We start from the raw sequence: 20,571 nt of genomic DNA, 5'->3' as shown, positions 1-20,571 counted from the left end.
CACAGTCTCACAATGAAGATAGGATTTTGGATTCTGGATTCTCCAGCTGAACAAATTTGGTTGGAAAGTTTCCATCAAATCAGCAGAGGAACTGTGAGCTTTTTTTTTGCTGAGACTGGTTTTAAAAGTCCAGTCTTGTTGGAAAGGCTGTTTGTCCATGTGGGTGGACTAACCTTCAAAGATGGCTGCACGAACAGGTATTATCGGGTGACTGGGAGAGTATGGTTGTGACCAAGAGTGTTGCGGTGTGGATGTGTAGAAATTATGGTTTTATTTAGTGTGCAATGTACCTTTAAGAATAATACTTGTTAGGGAAGATCACATGATCTGTAGTAACCAAAAGGAGAGTAGCGTGGGCTATCTCAGCAGTCAGCATTGAGATGGAGTTAGAGTTAGAGTTGAAAGCACACGTGTAGTTGCTGCTGAGCCTATTGTAAATAAACTTAAAGTTTCCACCTAAGAAGTGTCTGCTGATCAACTCTATCACTAATAGCACAACTTGGCAACCCTACAACAGGATGCGGAGCGGCTAGAGATGTATTTCACTGTTAATAGTATCCTCAATGTTCCTAACAATCCAGCTGTTAATCAGGCAGTACAGGAGAGGAAAAGGGCGATCGTTTTGACGGAAGCAGGCGCAGAAGTGTATGAAATGCTTAAGAATTTGCATACTGCGTTAAAGCCAAAGGACACGCCGCTGTCAGACATTTTGCATTTTGAGCTGGAGCAGCACTACAGCCCCAGGTCATTGGAGATTGCAGAAAGCTATCAGTTCGGAACCAGAAATCAGTTGTCCAGTGAGAACATTGGAGAGTTTATCATGGCTTTGAAAAAGCTGTCCATTCATTGTAATTTTGGAGAATTTCAAGAGAGAGCATTGCGGTGCAGATTTGTGTGCAGTTTGAGAAGTGGATGCATTTGCAGTAAGTATTTCTTATTGTCCTAGGAAATTACAATTGATCCCTTCACAATTGATTCAGACTCTTAAAAGTCCTTTCCAAACACCATCAGTTACAGATTCCACAGACATTTTAAATAAATTGCAAATTTTCCTTCCTGTACTGCCTCTAGGCCAAAGATCACTAAGACTAAAGATCACTAAGAAGCTAGAAAATATTTTATTTAACATCACTCTCTGTTCAACCAAAACATAATCTATAAATATTTCTAATGTGGCAAATAATAATAATACTGATTAAAATTAGCTCATATGTTTAATTTTATTTTCAGTGTGGCAGGTCAAATAAATGATGTGGTTCAAAGGATTCCCCAGAATCAACCTCAAAATTCACCCTTGCAGAAAGAAAAATGAACTGAAAAAAGACAAGAGGTTGGGAACACATCACTAATTTTTCTCTGCTAAAATCTTCATGGATTTGTATACACAAGAGCTTCAGAAAGAGGAGAAATAATTAATGAGCAAAACTGTCTTCAGATGGTGTTGCAAAGGGGCAGCATGGGAACGAGTAGTAGGAGTCCTTGTGCCATTGCAGGAGATTTTTCAGCTACAGTTGGGATAGGTAAGAGTGGAATCAGGTGAGAGCAGTTTACTGGACCACAGACTGTTGGGGTAGGATGGTGTGGTTAACCATGTCAAAGCCTGCATATAAGTGTCACGTGTTGCTAAATGGACTGAGCTAACTGGTGATGAGGTATGCAATTTGTTCATTGAGCTAGAATGCTTTGAAGAAGGTAGGATCAGAAGGAGGCCCTCAAGCCCATTTCACCATCCCGATTTCACCACGGCTGATCTGAACTCTAACTCCATCCGCCCATCTTGCTTCATATTCCTTAAATCACAAGGTGTCACAATTTTGTGCAACAGGCTCGATGGAGGTTTCCTGGCCAGTGCTGTTTCTATGTTCGTAAATATAGAATAAACAAAATTTCCCACGCTATCCCAAACTGACAATCACATCAAGCTCATTGAAGCTGAAAATGGAAGCCCAAAGACGTCTGTTTTATGCATTAGCGCAGCAGGACTGGACTAGTAAAGCCAAATTGTTGGGATGCATAGGACAACCTGTTTAAATACAATCAAATTAAATGCAGAGCCAGCAAAAAAGGTTCAAAGATGTTGAGAATGTGGAATTATTTCCCTGATGTTTATGGGGAGAGAGTGAGGATGTAAAGGGAAAATCCATGATTTACTTGCCAAACTTACAGAGCCCGATTGAGAAAATCTCTGAGGAAATCTCACGATTCTCTGCAGTTTACCTACTTCATACCATTAAGTACCCCTCATATTCCCAGATAGATTAGACTTAGCACGTCTCTTAGCAAGGTCGGGGCATGAAGACCCGGCTGATCCAAGCAAGCACGAATGGTCATTGCTTGGGATGCATGGCGGCGATCCCCACTAATTAGTGGGATATTTTGCGAGTCCTGGGGTGGGGATTGGGGAGGAGGTTGGGGGGAGGGGACAGATGGGGGGAGGTGGGGACGAGTGGGTTGTGTCTCCCCTGGGGAGAGGAGAAAGAGTGGGGTTTAGGTAGCTCAGTGCAAGGGAGGCCCAAGATATTCTTTGGGGCCTGGGGTTGCGAGGATGGGTGGGTGGCATACAGGGGACACTCTTGCCTCTGCAGGCCCCCAAAAACAAAACCTGAAAAATCAAATCGGAACTTCATATTCGGAGCCTCCACTGGTCCGAGATGCAGCTCCTGACAGGTTCTGCCAGCCGGGTGGAGGCAGCTGAAAACCACCCCACCCCCTTCCGGTCCCTCACTCAAACCATGGCCTACAATTGCAGAACCGGTCGGTCCTCTTCATTCTGCAGAATATTCTTAATACTTAAAGGACTCAACTTCTTTCCTGTGAGTGTCCTGCAGAAAAGGAGCAGGTTAATATGGAGATAAAAATAGAAGGAATGGCATCAATGGGGGTGGGGGTGGGGCTGAGACTGAGGTAAGGGTGGGGGTGAGGTGGGGGTGAAGGTGGTGTGAGATGGGGGTGAGGTGGGGGTGAAGGTGGTCTGAGATGGGGGTGAGGTGGTGGTGAGGGTGGTATGAGATGGGGGCTAAGTGACTCCTGTTATTTTAACAGCCCGCCACCCACCAATCAGGTTGCTTCATAGTTTCTGGCAACACGGGGCAAGGTTGAAATCAAAGGCCTTGATGATGTTGAGAGAATCAGTGAAGCAAGGTCGGATTTTACATTTTTCAACAGGGTGGGGGTAGGGGGGAGGTGGAAAGGAAACTGAGTGGCGGGCACGCCACCATTGCCTCAGCTCATCGGATCAAGCATCGGATGGCCAATTAGTGGCCTTCCGGCAGGAGGGAGACCAATAGGAGGCTGCAGAGAGAGAGGGGGGGTGCAGAGAGAGAGGGAGGTGCAGAGAGAGAGAGGGGGGTGGAGGGGGGTGCAGAGAGAGAGAGGGGGTGCAGAGAGAGAGTGGGGGTGGAGAGAGGGGGGGTGGTGGGGATGTGCAGAGAGAGGGGGTGGGGACTGGGGGTGTGCAGAGAGAGAGAGGGGGTGCAGAGAGAGAGGGAGGTGGAGAGAGAGGGGGTTGAGAGGGGGGCTGCAGAGAGTGGGGGTGCAGAGAGAGGGGGATGGAGTGAGAGGTGGGGGTGTGCAGAGAGAGATGGGGTGCAGAGACAGGAGGGCGGAAAGAGAGGGGTGTGCGGAGGGGGGTGGAGAGAGAGGGGTGGGGGCTCCGCGCCTAATCGGGTTGCGGTGCAGCAGACCACGAACAGAAAGTCGGTCACGGCTACAAACTTAAACCCAGCTCAATAGCGTGTTCATCAGTAATTTCGAACTGGCGGGCCCGCGTCCGCTCCCCTGCTGTAATTTGAGAGACTGGCGTGATTATTATCACGCCCTATTTTATGCTCGTACGGGGGGGTGGGGGTTGAGGTGGGTGGACGGCCCACCCCAATTGCTAATGTAAACTCCCTGTTTTCCACGTTCAGCGAGGCTCAATCGTGAAAGTGCCCAGTGAGTGTCTCGTTGGCCTGCCAGTCCTTTGCACACTTATTGGGCAAAATCAGGTTGAGCTGCATGAATCAGAAATTCCTTGTACTGCAAGCTCCTCATCCGCACAACACCTGTATACCCACAGCCTTAAGTGCTGTACTCAAGCTTGTGTGTGCTTTGTCTTCAGGCTTTTTTTAAACAATGTCCTAAGATTAGGTCCATACACAATAATTACGTTTTTAATACTATCACAACAGTGGAATCCCATGGGAATAAATAAACATAACATTTACCTGGTTGTTAGGCTACTAATGTGAACTCAGCAACAACAGAATGAAAGGCTGAAATTTATAGACCGTCATTTAACACTTTTGAAGGCTTTATCATCAGAGCACGGAAATGAAATGCAGCAAAGATATATTCCTGTGTCTAATAATATAAACGGTGAAAAATGTATACAGAACACGATTCCACTCTCCACCAACACCCGAACAAAATTCTTTTGAGAGGCCACGAAATGTTACAGCACTTTTCAAAAGCCCACAGCAAGACTGCTCGTTTGGAAAGAAAAAAATTGCATTTAAAAAGCAATCTTCACTACCTCAACGCCTCCCAGAGCGCTTTACAGCCAGCAAAGTACTTTTGAAGTGTAAACTCTGCTGTCAGGTAGGAAACACAGCAGCCAATTTGCACTCAGCAAACTCTCACAAACAGCAATGTGATTACACCAGATAATCTGTTTTTTGTGATGTCAACTGAGGAATAGCTGGTTTCCGGGGGAATTCCTGTGATCTTCTTCAAGTACCTGATAGGGCAGACAAGGCTCAGTTTAAGATATCCAAAATTCACTATCTGCAACAGTGCCGCGTTCCCTCAGTACTGCATTAGGGTATTAGCCTAGATTTTTGTGCTGACATCCCCAGAACGAGGCTTGAACCCACAAAGGCAAGAGCGCCAGTAGCATCAATAAAATTCATTTTGCGTTCTTGACTCATCTAACAGGAGCTCCATTGAAACAATTCAAACTCATGTCATTTAGAACCAATAGTATGAGTACTTCAGAAAAGCAAAATACTGCAAATGCTGGAAATCTGAGATTAAAAAAAGATTGCTGGAAACACTCAGTAGGCCAGGCAGCATGGGCGGAGACAGAGTTAACATTTCAGGTCCAAATGATTTTTCGTCAGAGCTGAAGAAAGATAGATATGGAAAAGTTTTTAAGCTGGCGGAAAGAGACGGGGACAGGAAGGCCTGCCCTTCTTGTCCCACCCTCCCCCCCCCCCACCTTAAGCCAGCTTATACTTCACCTCTTTTCTATTTTTCTTTAGTTCTGTTGAAGAGACATACGGACTCAAAACGTTAACTGTATTCCTCTTCGCAGATGCTGCCAGACCTGCTGAGTTTTTCCAGGTATTTTTGTTTTTGTTCAGGACAAAAGGGAAGGTCTGTGAAAGGGTGGAGGGCTGAGAGATTATGGCCGGAATTTTCCGGCCCCTCCCACCGCTGGGATCTTCTTGTCCCACCGAAGTAAACGGACTTTTGAATGGCCTACCGCATCCACCGCGGTGGAGCTCGCCACGCCAGGGCCGGAAAATCCTGGCCATGATAACAAAAGATTTAATGATGCAGAAACTGAAAAGAGTGGTGAAACTAAAATGCGAGGCGTGAATGGTGACATAGCAACCATCTGAATGCAGCATGAAGGGATAAAGAAAGAAACAAGGCAAAACCAGCCCAGCAAAACAAACCAAGACCAATGAAGAGCAATGATTACTCATTGACTTTGATCCCCACTGCAGAAGTGAGTATTGTAGCTTAACACTTTAGTGCCAGTAATGAGGGAGTGCTGCATTGTCTTTCAGATGAGACATTAAAATGAGGCCCTTGAAATGGATCGCAAGGCACTATTTGAAGAAAAGCAGGAGAATTCTCCAGATGTCCTGGCCAATATGCGTCTCTCAATCTTTATCACTGTAAAAGCACTGACATTGTGGGAATGCTGATTTGCCAGGGATTGTGCCTGAATGTGCTCCAAGAGAACCACAGTGATTCTTTAAAAACCCATACAAAATCAGATTCAACTGTATCACTCAGGAAGCCTTGAAGTGAAATATTCTTCCCTCCAGCATATCCAATTGCTCTATAATTGGGTAATCACAGCTGCTGGGTTTGCCTCTCTCACAACAGTAATTATATTTCAAAAGAGCTATGTTGGCTCTGAAGTACTTTGAGATGGCTAAAGGTGCTATGTATTGATATAAGTTCTTTCGTCTTTGTTTTCTTTTGAGTCAGAAACAGCTATCAAAAGCGGTGAAGCTTTCATCTAGATTCTGAAATAAGGACAGAAAATGTTGGAAATGCTTAGCAGGTCAGGCGGCATCCCTGGCAAGAGAAACAGAGTTACTGTTTTGAGTCTGTGGCCTTTTTGTCAATACCAGAAAATGTTGGAGATGCAACAGATCTTAAACAAGTAGAGTAGCAGGGAATAGGAGGAGAGGACAAGGGAGACATTTGTGATAGTATCGAAGGCAGATTCAATGACAAAGGGATGATGGTGCAAGACAAAAAGTGATGGTCATGGGGCAAGTAAAGAAACAAAAGATGTGTCCAGAGGAGGTGGGAATGGCAAACAGCTGAATAATTTTCAGGATTAGTCGTCCAAAAACATGGGAGCAGTGGTTATGATCTCTGTAGTGGAGTTCCCCAGGGGTCAATATTGGGACCCTTGCTTTTTCTGATATATATTGATAATCTAGATCTTGGTGTGCAGGGGGCAATTTTCAGACCAACCTCACCAAAAGTTTTCCTAGGATGACAGGAACAAGAGAAGCCCATTCAGCTGCTTGAGCCTGTTCCGGCAGTCAATGAGATTATGGCTGATCTGTGACCTAACTCCATCTGCCCGCCTTTTCCCCATATCCTTTAATTCCTCTATTTCACAAAAATCTATCAACCCCAGTTTTAAAATTAACAATTGACCTAGCATCAATCACTGTTTGGTCTAAACTTCTAACACCTTTTGTGTAGCAATGTTTCCTAATTTCAATCCTGAAAGGTCTGCCTTTAATTTTCAGACTAAATACCCTGGTCCTAGAGTCCCCACCCAGTGAAAATGGTTTCTCTTTATTCCATACCGCCCCCACACCGCGCCCCCACCATCCTCCTCCTCTGTCTTGGATGAACGGACCAAAGGTATGGCTGCTAAATTTGCTGATTACACAAACATAGGTATGAAAGTAAGTTGTGAGAAGGACATAAGGGGTCTGCAAAGGGACATAGATTGGTTAAGTCAGTGGACAAAAATTTAGGAAATGGAATTTAATGTAGGAAAATGTGAACTTGCTCACTTTGGCAGGAAGAATAGAAAAGCAGAATATTATTTAAATGGAGAGAGATTGCAGAACTTTGAGGTACAGAGGGATTTGGGTGTCCTGGTGCATGAATCAGGAAAAGTTAACATGAAGATGCAGCAAGTGATTAGGGAGGCAATGGAATGCTTTGTTTACTGAAAGGGGATTGGAATATAAAAGTAGGGATGTTTTGCTACAGTTGTACAAGGTATTGGTGAGACCACATCTACAATACTGTGTACAGTTTTGGTGTCCCTCTTTAAGAATGGATATAAATGTATTAGAAGCGTTTCAGAGAAGGTTCATTCAACTGAAATCTGGGATGGGGGGTTATTTTATGAGGAAAGGTTAGACAGGCTGGGCCTGTATCCACTGGAGTTTAGAAGAATGAGAGGTGATCTTATTGAAACATATAAGATCCTGAGGGGAACTGACAGGGTGGTTGCAAGAAGAATGTTTCCCCTTGTGGAGAGACTTGAACTAGAGGACACAATTTAGAAACTAAGGGGTCTCCCATTTAAGATGGAGTTGAGAAGAAACTTTTTCTCTCAGAGGGTTTTGAGTCTTTGGAACTCTCTTCCCAGAGAGCGGTGGAGGCAGGGTCAATGTATCTCTTAGGGCAGAGGTAGATAGATTCTTGACTAACAAGGGAGTCAAAGGTCATTGGGGTAGCGGGAATGTGGAGTTGGGGCCACAATCAGATCAGCCACGACCTTATTGAATGGTGAAGCAGAGCCCAGGGGCCAAATGGCCTACTCCTGCTTTAATGCTTTAATTCATACGTATGTTACGTCTGAGTCAGCAGGTTGTGGGTTCAAGTCTCACGCCAGGCACCTGAACACAAAACTCTAGGCTGACACGCCCAGTGCAGTGATGAGAGAGTGCTGCACTGTCAGATCAGCCATTAAACTCAGGCCCTGTGTGTCTTCTCAGCTGATGCTATTCCAAAGAGATGTGGAATTACCCCTGGAGCCAAAAGAAAACAGATTATCTGCTCACTATTGCATTTTTCTCTGTGGGAGCTTGCCTTGTGCAAATTTGCTGCTGCATTTCCTACATTAAAAAGTGACCACGCTTCAAAAGATTCTTTATGGAATGTCCTGAATCCATGACAGGCGCTATATAAATGCAAATCTTTCTCTCTTTCCAGTTACTTGGTGCAGTTTTATCAGCTTAGCTGAAAATGGGTTCATTACAAGCAACAACCCTTTTTAATCAGAGTCTTGTCCACTGCCTGTGAGTAACCTGATTTTAAATAACTGCAAATGACATTAAAAACCAGCCAGAATCGTTCACTCATTTCATTGGCATATAGTAATCTACTTCTTTGTAAATAAAATATTAAAAGATGCCTACTTGTGTCTTTGCATTTACGCAAAGCAGCTTAATGTCAAGAACCTCCTCAAATGTCCATGCGCAGTTAGTGAAAAACTCACCTTGGCAATTATTTCAATTTGGGGTTGTGGCCAGTTTTGTGGGTGGGGCCAGTTTCCAGTACAATTTGTTCTTTTAAATAAGCACAAAACATTGAGGAACTTAAACTGTGTTGGAAGTAACTTGCGCTTAAAGTGCCCAAGTTTTTGGCGCTGCTTTGGATGATTTCCAGCAAATTGGGCTCAACCTAGTGGAAACGCTATCCCTCCATCAGCAACCTCAGACCATCCAATCTCCAAACAATGCATCTCTACATTGAGAAAATATGAGATTTACTCACTAATGTTCTTCAATTTTCAGAAAAATGTCTGTAATTATGGTTTGCATCACTGAGTGTAACTACAGAGCCTCTTATTAGCAAATCTGTTGACGGGTTTGCATATTTGCATTTATGCTGAGAATAAATTTTACGGCAGAAAAAATACCTCATGGATACGATTTCTGCAGAGATTTCAGGTCATGCAATGATTTGGTTCTGCTGAAGTCAACATCTTTGTGATTTAGGTGCACAATAATGTAAGAAGAGTTGATTGTCCTCGATTTTGAGATAGCTAGCTGCTAGTATGAGTTCTTTCAACATACTTAACTAAGGCGACCACAGAGAGACGGTGAAAACATTGGCCATTCCTGCAATTTGATTTTCTGCTGATGTCCATTTTATTAATTCACATTGCTTTGGAAACGCAAGCTGCCTTCTAATGTATGAAGACTCAGCTCTGGTTGAATATTAATACATGATAATGCAGACAGTGAGTTACAATGTGGTAATTCAATTCTGATAATGGCATAAACTGTAACAAAGCTTTTAACATGCTTCTGGCAAGGATTATACTTTGTATTATAATTGGAACTTGGAAAGGCCTTTTTTTTGAAACTGAGTGTGACTGGGGTACTGGCAAAAGGGTCACTGAATTAATATGAAGTGTTAGGAAATAGAAATAGTTTAAGTACTAGTATTTGTGGGTGTTAGGAATGAGTTTTAGCTTTAATGTTTAAGTTTGATTCATATTTCTGTATGTGTGTTAAGAAAAGGTCAAGTTGAGTTTTAGTTTCGTTTAAAAAGGTGCCTACGTTTCTGAGACTTTACGACTGTAAGAGCAGTTAAGCAAACGCAAGAGTAGAAAAAACTGGGCTGTTGCCTAGCAATAGGGGTCTGGAGAGGCAGGTTTCTCCCACAGACACACACACAGAAGAAAGGAGAAATGGTAGTTTGATTTGGAAGCTTTGAGTTCAATTGGTTTTGAAGGCAGCTGCCAAGCAGACGCAACCCAGAAGGCTCAGATAGCCAGTTCCAAGCTAATGTTGGTTTAAAGTAGCTGCCAGAAGAGACTGGAGCAAAAAAGGACAGATAGCAAGGTCCAAACTAAAGGATAAGATCCAGAATCCACGGGAATGGAACAGGAGAAAGTCCCAAGCAGATCTACTAGTCAAATAAAAGACAGGAACCTGGAAAAAAGGTCCTGTTAAGTGAAGTTAAGATTGAGGGGTAGAGAAAAGCTCCAAGCTACAAGCTTAAAGAGATAAAGCTTTGTGAGAAGCCAGAAGGTCCAAAGCAGCAACTGAAGGTCTGTAACTCTTTGCTATGGGCATTAAAGCAGTGGTGTACTGTTGACAGCTGAGTCGGTGAGAGTGTGTGGAAGAAAGCTTGAATGTATGCAGTGACCCAGGGAAGAGGAACCTTGGAAGGAGAGTTCAAAACCTTGGAGGTGAACCTTTGCAGAAAGTGTCTGGGAGAAAGTGTCAGGTTGGGAGAAGATTCCAAAGCAAGTTCTTTGAAAGTGGCTGGTTCACAGTGTGAGAAGCGTCTGGGGGGAGTGGAGGAGAATTCCTTGGCATCCGGGGTGGCACCTGTCCCTTAGTTTCAGAGTGTGGTGTGTCTGACCACAGGTCACCAATTAATTTACATGGACTGTACTTTCTGTGAATGTTAGGATATAAGATAGCTTTCGTAATTTGTGTTATCCTTACAAAGCTGTATAAATCTGTAAAGGCGTAGTTGTGGGTAAAGGACTATTGTAATATAGTTAATGTTTTCTTGTTTAATAAATGTTTTATGCTTTTGTTAAAAGTTAATTAGCTGACTCCAGTGACCCTATTCAGTAGCCACTCTCCACGTATCTAAACAAACAAATAAAAGTTAGGGTCTATCAATCTGGGTTCCACTCTGGGATCAGGCTTGTCCAGTGGTAACCTCAGCTGGGGATCATAACAAAGAACAAATTTAAGTTTTAATCACTCCATTGGCGGCCATGCTTTCAGCTGTATAAACCCTAAACACTGGAATTCCCTTCCTAAGTCTCGCCACCTCTCTTTCCTCCATTGAGATGCTCCTTGAAACCTACCTCTTTGACCAAACTTTTGGTCACCTGTCCTAACACCTCCACATGTGGCTTGGTGTCAAATTTTGTTTGATAATGCTACACTGAAGCACCTTGGGATGTTTTATTACATTAAAAGCACTATATAAATGGAAGATGTTGTGTTGAAGTTATACGAATTCACCAAGGCTCCTTCGACAGCACCTTCCACACCCACAACCACTACCATCTAGAAGGACAAGGGCAGCAGATATATGGGAACATCACCACCTGGAGGTTTCCTCCAGGTCACTCACCATCTTGACTTGAAACTATATCGGCATTCCTTCCCTGTTGCTGGGTCAAAATCCTGGAACTCCCTCCCTAACAGCACTGTGGGTGTACCTACACCACATGGACTGCAGTGGTTCAAGGTGGCAGCTCACTACCACCTTCTCAAGGGCAACTAGGGATGGGCAATAAATGTTGGCCCAGCCAGCGAAGCCCACATTCCTTAAATGAATTTTTAAAAAATCACATGACTGGTAATATACTAAATGCAATTGTTTTATCGAAAAAAATGCACTTCATGCTAAAACATGCATACCAAACAATATACAATATATCTTGTGAGTAAATATCATATATCACATATTCTCATCTCCATACAATATACCTTGTTATTATATATCATATTGCACATTCTGGTCTCAATTTTCCACTGCAATTACCACACTGCCTAACAAAACCCTAACGCAACACAACAGAGTTCTCCATCAGCCAGCTTGTCGATTCCCCATTTATTACCACCATTTTCGGCATTATTCTTTGGGGGTGATATTGGATGTATAATTCAGAGGAATTAACCTATTTATGCCAAAGCACACACAACCATTCCATAATGAATTTTATCCATGCTAAATCTGGAATCCAACACAACTCCTGAGCTGAGGTAAGATACTGGGAACACACACCGGAAAGAAAAAAATCTACAATTGGCACCAACAAAAACTACCTGATAACCATCACTGCCTTTCAGTAAAACAGTGGCGGGTGTGGGTGGGTGGGAGTGGTTGGGGGGGGGGGGGGGGGGGGGGGGGGGGGGGGGGGGGGGGGGTGCGGGGGGGCTGGGTGGTGGTGGTGGTGGTGGAGTAGGTGGGAATGGCCTACTTTCGGCTGCTTTACTGCCCATTTTGCAAGCTGAAACCTGCACCTACAAGCATCATGCCACTTACAACTTTGGGAATCCAAATTCTTTTCAACTTGTAAATGCTTCATCTCAGCAACGCACAGCTAACTCACAAATGCTTTTCTGTCCAATCTTGTTTTTAATGACACCCAAGTTTAAGTTATTACAGGTAGTCCAAGACTGCGAAATTGTAACTAAAGTATGCGACTTCCATCTATTTGGGTAGAAGGGGAAGGAGGCTTTCTCAAGTCTGCATGCATGATTGCTAACTACATTTCTGAAATGTTATGCTACGCTGGCATGTTGCCAAAACGCTCAAACTAAGAGTTAATTCAACATTTTCAACACAAGGCAGGATATTCATCCTGCCAGCAATATTGCTTAAGGTCAAAATCAATTCCTCCCCAGCATTTTCCTTGCTGACATATATTGTGTGTTCATATAAGACAGCTGGAGAGAGCTGGTATTGCCTGGGCAAACAGGCTGCAGCCAGGGATGGAGGTAATTAGGATAGAACAGTGTATCCTTCAAAATCAAAAAAAAAACTGAAGCTTGACTAGATCTTCTTTTCTTTCTTCAGAAAAAGAACAAACTGCCCATTATTCACCTATAGAGGAAAGAACAGAGTTAGCATTTCAGGTCGATGGCCTGTCAGAGTTCTGAAACGCTACCTCTGTCTCTCTCCGACAGATGCTGCTGGACCTGCCGAGTATTTCCAACATATTCTGTTTTTAATCTAGGATTTTCAGCATCCGCAGTATTTTGAATTTACCAGTTATTCCATTGTATATTCAGGATGCAGATTTGAAACATACATCATGAAAAAGTGAATTTCTTAGCTATTAACAAAATTCATTCATGTTCCCTCATCCATTAGTGGATGGGCCTGAGCAGCACCAAGGTCTCGCTTATGGTCCAAGCCAGGGAATCTGTGCTGTAAGCCAATGTATTATTTACTTTCTTTTAATGCATTAATCACTTTTTAACCTTGTAACTATTTCATTATCACTTTATATTAATGAATATAGACCGGCAGCTTGGTGGCCCTGTGCGTGCAGAGTTTGTCTCACGGGAGTAACATGGAACATGGAAGAGAAGCAGCACCCTGACTGAAGACACATGAAGAACTGCATTGTGGGCACAAGGCAGGATGGGTAATTTAGTCAAGACACAGCCTTGCCAGAATTAGCAAGGTCTGCAACATGAATTAAACTGTGCAGGAGAACTGGTCTCAAACTGTGAGAAAGATAGACACCTTTTGTGCTCATTAGAGGTAGTAAACATGTCTGTCTGCACGGCCTGGGGTTTGATAACAGTGCACGAGATAACAAAGCGGAGTCAGGCTGGCCCCTATTCTTCAAGGATCACCTTGTGAGAGGCCCAGGACATAAAGACAAAGGAAAAGACACCAGTGTAATTGAAAACCAATTGAATGGGCTAAGAACAGGTATTACCTTATATGGCACAAGGCCAGAGCCAAAAACAGTATAAAGAAAGAGCACACAAAGACTTCATTGCTGCAGAGGGTTAGAGCGATTTGGTCAGTTCCTCCAAAGTTATGCACAGAGACCTCGTCGACAGATTGACCACTGAGACAAACTCCAGCTCGCAGTATTGTGAGTATGTAGATAAAGGCAAACTACTGCAGATGCTGGAAATCTGAAGCAAAAACAAAAAGTGCTGGAAAAATTCAGCAGGTCTGATAGCATCTGTGGAGAGAAAGACAGAGTTAAGGTTTCGAGTTCGTAGGACCCTTCTTTTTCTCCACAGATGTTGTGAGTATGCAGAGTCATAGAGTCATAGAGGTTTACAGCACAGAAAAAGGCCCGTCGGCCCATCGAGTCTGCACCAGTCAAACAATACCTAGTATTGCTTAGTGGTATTAATAAAGGTATACCACATATAGTGGAACAACATCCAAGCGGTTGTGTGCCATTGCTATCAAGTAGAGACAAGAACTTTTAGACCAGGTAAAGGGTCTTTACAGCACCTTTAAGGACCTGTAAAGAGCATTGGTGAGACCACATCTGGAGTAGTGTGTGCAGCTTTGGTCTCCTCCCCAAAGGAAGGTCAAACCTGCCCTAGAGGAAGTGCAACAAAAGTTCACCAGGTTGGTTCCTGGGATAGGGGATTGTCCTATGAGGAGAGATGAGGAGTAGGCTGGGCCTATATTCCCTGGATTTAAGAAGAGTGAGAGATGATTCCACTGAAACATATAAAATTCTACAGGAGCTTGACAGAGTAGATGCTGCCAAAATGTTTCCCCCTGGCTAGACCTAGAACACTGGCCAGAATTTTCCAGCCCAGTTGGGTGTCATGGTGGGCAGATGCGTGACAATGTGGCGAGATGGCCAAAAACCGGTTTTACGCCATCGTGAAACCAGTTTGCGATCGTCCGTTCCATCCATCAATGGTGGGCCACATTTCCCGCCACTGCAAGTCAGGAACCTAATTTCAACGCTTTAGCATCTCATTATAAGCCCTGCTCACTGGAATCATGCCCCCTCACGCTGGATCATCCAGGCACATTGGCGTGTTATGTTTCACGACTGAACATAAGCGACGTGCACCTGACAAGCTGCACTTCACTCAGGACGTCGAGGTTTGTTTACCTATCTTGCTTCAGGCCTCACTCGCAGTCATCAGCCCCAGGCTTCGCAGGAAGCACCACATCACTTTTAGGACAGCTCACGGGCAGGTCTCTACCTGCCAGACAAACTGTAAGGCAGGGGTGGCTTTTCAATGGCTGCAGGGCTAGGGCTTGCTTGAGGAAGGGGGAGAAGTGGCCTCAGACATGGGAAGAGGCTGCAGGGTGAGGGCTGTACTGGGAGAGGTGGGAATCCCAGGGTGTGCGTGTGGGGAGACACATGATGATCTGTGCAAGTGGCCTCAGGGTGGCGAGGGCTGAGGAGGCAGTCTCCAGAGGAGATGAGGCCAGATGGAAATGTTGGGGTGTGTTTGAGAGAGTGAGTGGTGATGTCCTTTGAGCTGGCAATGAGTGAGGTGCCAGTGAATGTGTGATGGGCTTGTGAGTGTGTGAGTTTAGAGTGATGAGATGGTTGCCTTACCCTGGCGGCATGGGTGAGATCATTCATCCGTTTTCTGAACTAGATGGCCAACCTCTTGTGTGCAGCGTTGGCACTGACCGCCTCTGCCACCATCTCCCAAGCCGGAGTGGTGAGACTGATGTGCCTCCTGCGGCCAAAGCTGAGGGTAGAGGACATCACGGCGGGCCTCCACCCGTCCAGAAGGGGTCCCCAGGGATACGTCATTGAATCAGGGAGCTGCACTCTTCTTGGCTTTTGGGGCCATATCTTCATCAGAGCAGTCCTGGGCTGCAAGCATTGAGAAGTGTGTGCGCAGCTGCAGTTTAAATGTGGTGCCCTGTATGAGGAAGCAGTGAGGTAATGGAGTGTGACGGGCAAATCGGAGGCTGCCCAGCATCAAAACGGCGTGTTTCCTGGGAATGCATGAATAATGAGGCGGGGTTGGGATGAAATGGCACAAAAACTCGGCATTGCAGCTGGCAGGTAAAATGGCTTTTTTCCCCGCACAGTCCCGCACTTTGGGCAAATCTGGGACAATTCCGCCCACTGTGTCACATTTTTTAGAAAGAGGGTCAGCCATTTAGGACTGAGATGAGGAGAAACATCTCCACTCAGGGGGTTTGAATGTATGGAATTCCCTAGCCCAGAGAGCTCTAGATGTTAAGTTGAGTATATTCAAGACAGAGGTCAATAGATTTTTGGGTACTAACAGTAAAAATGATTGCATTACAAACACTTAACAAGTCGGTGCCTAATTCCTCACTTTGGTGTTTTAACATATAAAAACCTGTTAAAAAGAAATAGGTTAGCATGTCCATTTAAAGTAGAGAAAAATTTGGGTCAAACACATTAAGTGCTTTGCATAGTAAATCACTAACGAGAGTTCTGTCCTATAATGTGTGACTGAGCTTTTTTGTGAGAGATTATTGTAATTTGCTTTATAAAAGAATATTTAAGTAGGTTACTTTCACATCAAAAACTGACATGGGTTATTTCTCTGAAGATTGTAAATAAGCCGTTCCATGATCCAGTCATTCATGAGCTCATTCTAACCCATTAAAGCCCTTGTAAATTCTGGAAGGCATTCAAACGTTCTCCCAAAAATTCTTCATCACAGCAAGATAACCATTTACAAATACCTACATTACAGAGTTAGACTAACACTTATATATAAGGGCTATAGTTTTTAGGGCTAGAGGTTAGAAGATTGAGAGGCGATCTCAATGAAATGTATAAAAATCCTTAAGAGGGCTTGATAAGGTAGGCGCTGAAAGTCTCTTTCCTCTGGCTGGAGAGTCTAGAACCAGGGGTCACAGTCTCAGAACAAGTGAAGAGCGCATACCTCTGCCACATTGTGTTAACTCAACGGTATTACAATTATGCAGCTCTTAGACCATGAGAGCGTAAGACGGAGGAACGGAACTAGGCCATTCAGCCCATTGAGTCTGCTCTGTCATTCCATGAGATCATGGCTGATCTGATAATCCTCAACTCCACTTTCCTGCCTTTTCCCCATAACCCTTGATTCCCTTACTGATTAAAAATCTGTCTATTTCAACCTTGAATACACTTAACAACCCAATCTCTACAGTCCTCTGTGGTAAAGAATTCCACAGATTCGCTACCCTCTGAGAGAAGAAATTCCTCCTCATCTCTGTTTTAAATGGGTGCCCCCTTACTCTGAGATTATGCCCTCTGGTCCTAGACTCTCCACAGGGGGAAACAACCTCTCTACCCTGTCTTGCCCCATAGGAATTTTATATGTTTCAATAAGGTTGCCTCTCATTCTTCTAAACTGCAATGAGTACAGACCCAACCTACTCAACCTCTCCTCATAAGAAAATCCCTCCATACCCGGGATCAACCTACTGAACCTTCTCTGGACTGCCTCTATATGCCAGTATATCTTTCCTTAGATAAGGGGACCAAAATTTTTCACAGTATTCTAGGTGTGGTCTAACTAGTGCCCTGTATAGTTTTAGCAAGTCTTCCCTATTTTTATACTCCATTCCCTTTGACATAAAGGCCAACATTCCATTTGCCTTCCCTATTACCTGCTGAACTTGTATGCTAGTTTTTTGGGATTCATGCATGAGGACTTCCAAATCCCTCTGTGCTGCAGCTCTCTTCAATCTTTCTCTATTTAAGTAATATTCAGCTCCTCTATTTTTCCTGCCAAAGTGCATAACCTCACATTTTCCCACATTATATTCCATCTGCCAAGTTTTTGCCCACTTACTTAACCTGTCTTTATCCCTCTGTAGACTCTTTGTGTCAACCTCACCACCTGTCCTCCCACCTATTTTTGTGTCATCCACAAACTTGGTGATAGTACATTCATTTCCCTCATCCAAGTTATTAATATATATTGTAAATAATTGTGGCCGCAGTACTGATCCCTATGGCACTCCACTAATTACAGTTTTCTATCCTGAAAATGCCCCCCCTTATCCCAACTCTCTGTCATCTATTAGTTAGCCAGTCCTCTATCCATGCTAATATACTGCCCCCAACACCATGGGCTCTTAGCTTATTAAGTAGCCTTATGTGTGGTATCTTATCGAACGCCTTTTGGAAATCCTAATATGTTACATCTACTGATTCCCATTTATCTATCCTGCTTGTTACCTCCTCAAAGAATTCTAATAAATTTGTTAGGAATGATTTCCCCTTCATGAAGCCATGCTGACTCTGTTTGATTATATTATGGATTTCTAAATACTCTGCTATTACATCCTTTATATTGGACTCTAACATTTTCCCAATAACTGGTCTATAGTTAGCTGTTTTTGTCTCCCTCCCTTTTTGAATAAGAGTGTTACATTTGCAATTTTCCAATCCTCTGGGACTTTTCCAGAATCTAACGATTCTTGGAAGATTACTACCAGTGCATCCACTATCTCTGCAGCTGTTTCCTTTAATATCCTATCCTTTAGTGTTTTCCTTGAGGTTTTTCCCTGCCCAGTTGATGCTCTGTATCTACAAAGCTGAAAAGTCGACCATAGGACTGAGATGAAGAGAAATGTGATCACTCAAAGGGTTATCAATCTATGAAATTCTCTAGCCCAGAGAGCTGTGGATGCTCAGTCATTGAGTATATTCAAGACAGAGATAATAGAGCTTTGGCAGTAAAGGGAATTAAGGGGTATGGCTGAGAGAGTGGAATTAATGTGGAAGATCAGCCACGGAATTATTGAATGGGGGAGCAGGTTCGAGCAGCTGAATGGTCAACTCCTGCTCCTATCTCTTATGTTTTTATGAACACAAACATCCAGAGAAAAACAAATTTATCTTATGCAGCCAAAAATCTATCTGTGACCTCTCCAGCAGATAACAATTCTATCCCAAAATGTATGGTACACAATTGAAAAGGTTAATAACTTTGAGACTGTAGCCACAAGTAATGAGAAAACAATGGAAGATGTATGTTGCTACTTTCAGCAGTTGTTCAGGAGGGCGTTTCAATTATATTATTCAGCCTTGTGGCCTAACAATATTGTTCCCCTTTTATCATCGTGCAGTTATGTTGGAGGAGTTAACTGATTTCTAATGGATCTGTCATACCTTTCGGCCACAACACTGAAAAGTACATGCTAAAGGGTAAAGGAACAAATGTAATTCAATTCACCGGTGACTCTGCAAAATGGATTCTGTGCTAATAAAAGAAAATGACTGCAGGCAATTGCTGACACCCACTGTGAACCTTGCTACATTACTAAGTGTTGCTCCTGGTTTAAGAAAATATTATCAGGTGAACATTTTGTGTGAGTTACTAGGTTTCAACATTTAGGTAGCCACCTTTAATTTTTCGCTGCACTAACGCAATGGTTTACAGATATAAATTTTCAAGATAGAGATGCGTAATAGGCAGCGAGGCAGGATTGGCAGTACGATACTGACTGCCCACTCTATGTAGCATCTGAGATTCAATTCCACTGCCATCAATATAATTAAAAGCCAAACACTGTGTATAATGGGTAGCTGGTGCAATACTGTCCATCCCGCACTGCTGATGAATTTCTAGCCCCTCATATTTTCAAAATAGCTTGAACTTTTAACTAGAAATATAGAAGGAGAGAAACACTTTACAAGGGCATTTAGCAGGAGGGAGCTGGGTAAATATGTGCAAAAAACAGTCAAGGAGTTTACGTAAATGACTAAGCATAATGCTTTTTTCTCCCCATTACAATTTCTGTTAATGACATTGTGTCATTTCCCAATGAACTGTGGGACTTGGGTGGAAAGTTAGCAAAGGATCTGGCTGCTGTGACATTTTCTGTTGCATCCTTTGAAGGATCTCTGTCCAACACATTTCTAGGATTTCTTGCTTTCCAAATGCTGACTGACCTACTCAATTGCGAGAATTTTCTGTTTCAATTTCTTTGTTTCTATGTCTTTATCTTCTGGAGGGTCTTGAATCCTCAACAAAACATATGGGGGTATTAGTTGGACCATTATGAGCCCGGTTAAGGGCATAAAACAACTACAATAAGTGCCAATTTCAGCACCAAAGTCCTGCACTGGATGGAAGTATTCTTCATGCAAAGTGTGGAAAATGTGTCCTGACCACAAAAAAAACAATAAATGCGAGCAAAATGAGGAACAGAGTTAAGGTGCAAATCAGCAATGATCTCATTGAATGGCAGAACGGGTGCAAGGGGCTGAATGGCCTCATCCTGTTCCTATGTTATTGAGAGACATCAGACCCACTATTGGACTGGGCTATCTTTAAAGTATCTGAGGCGATCACTTAAAACAAGCATTAGGGCCCCTATCATATGCTAATGAGGGGCCTATCAGTTGTTTTAGGGTCCCAGGGAAATTGGGCTGCCCTTAAGCTTCAGGTCTGCTTTTCTCTGGCTTTCCAGACCTGAATGTGCTCCAGCAGGCAGCCACCACCAAGAATTGAGTTGCATTTTTGAATAAAAGATACGATGTGGAGCTAGTAAGAGCATGAGAGCTGCCTCTCCCTTCTCCACACCACTCCTGCAGGCCAACTACCAGCCCACAATCGGCCCCTTTCCATTCTTCTGCTAGTGCAACAACTTGACAGGGCCCAATTTTAGGCTAGCTGCAGGTCTCCTGATTGAGGCAGAACGCCCATTCTATCCTTGAAGTTAGACCCCATGGGATTCCCACCTGTATCCTGTCTCCTTGCAGCTTCTTTGTAAACAAGAGACATGGATAGTCCAATTTGAAATGTCAACCGGAATACAATCTCGATATGTGGATCATGATAAATGAGCAGGGAGCATCCAAATCATTGTTCTGACATTTGTTTTACTCCAGGCATGGGATAAACTCAGAAGAAAATAAGCAAAGGAGCTTATAGATGGAGGTAC

The 20,571-nt window shown here is 43.6% G+C and overlaps 1 protein-coding gene across 3 annotated transcripts in view; it reads right to left on the bottom strand.

Moving 5' to 3' along the window:
• LOC121272372 overlaps positions 1-20,571 on the bottom strand; it is a 131,842-nt gene that overhangs the window by 8,020 nt on the left and 103,251 nt on the right. The window lies entirely within an intron of this gene.

This window comes from Carcharodon carcharias, chromosome 2 (assembly GCF_017639515.1).
Source record: "Carcharodon carcharias isolate sCarCar2 chromosome 2, sCarCar2.pri, whole genome shotgun sequence".
NCBI classification, from domain to species: domain Eukaryota; kingdom Metazoa; phylum Chordata; class Chondrichthyes; order Lamniformes; family Lamnidae; genus Carcharodon; species Carcharodon carcharias.
The sequence above is the reverse complement of the archived record's forward strand: the minus strand, read 5'-3'. Positions and strand labels throughout refer to the sequence as shown.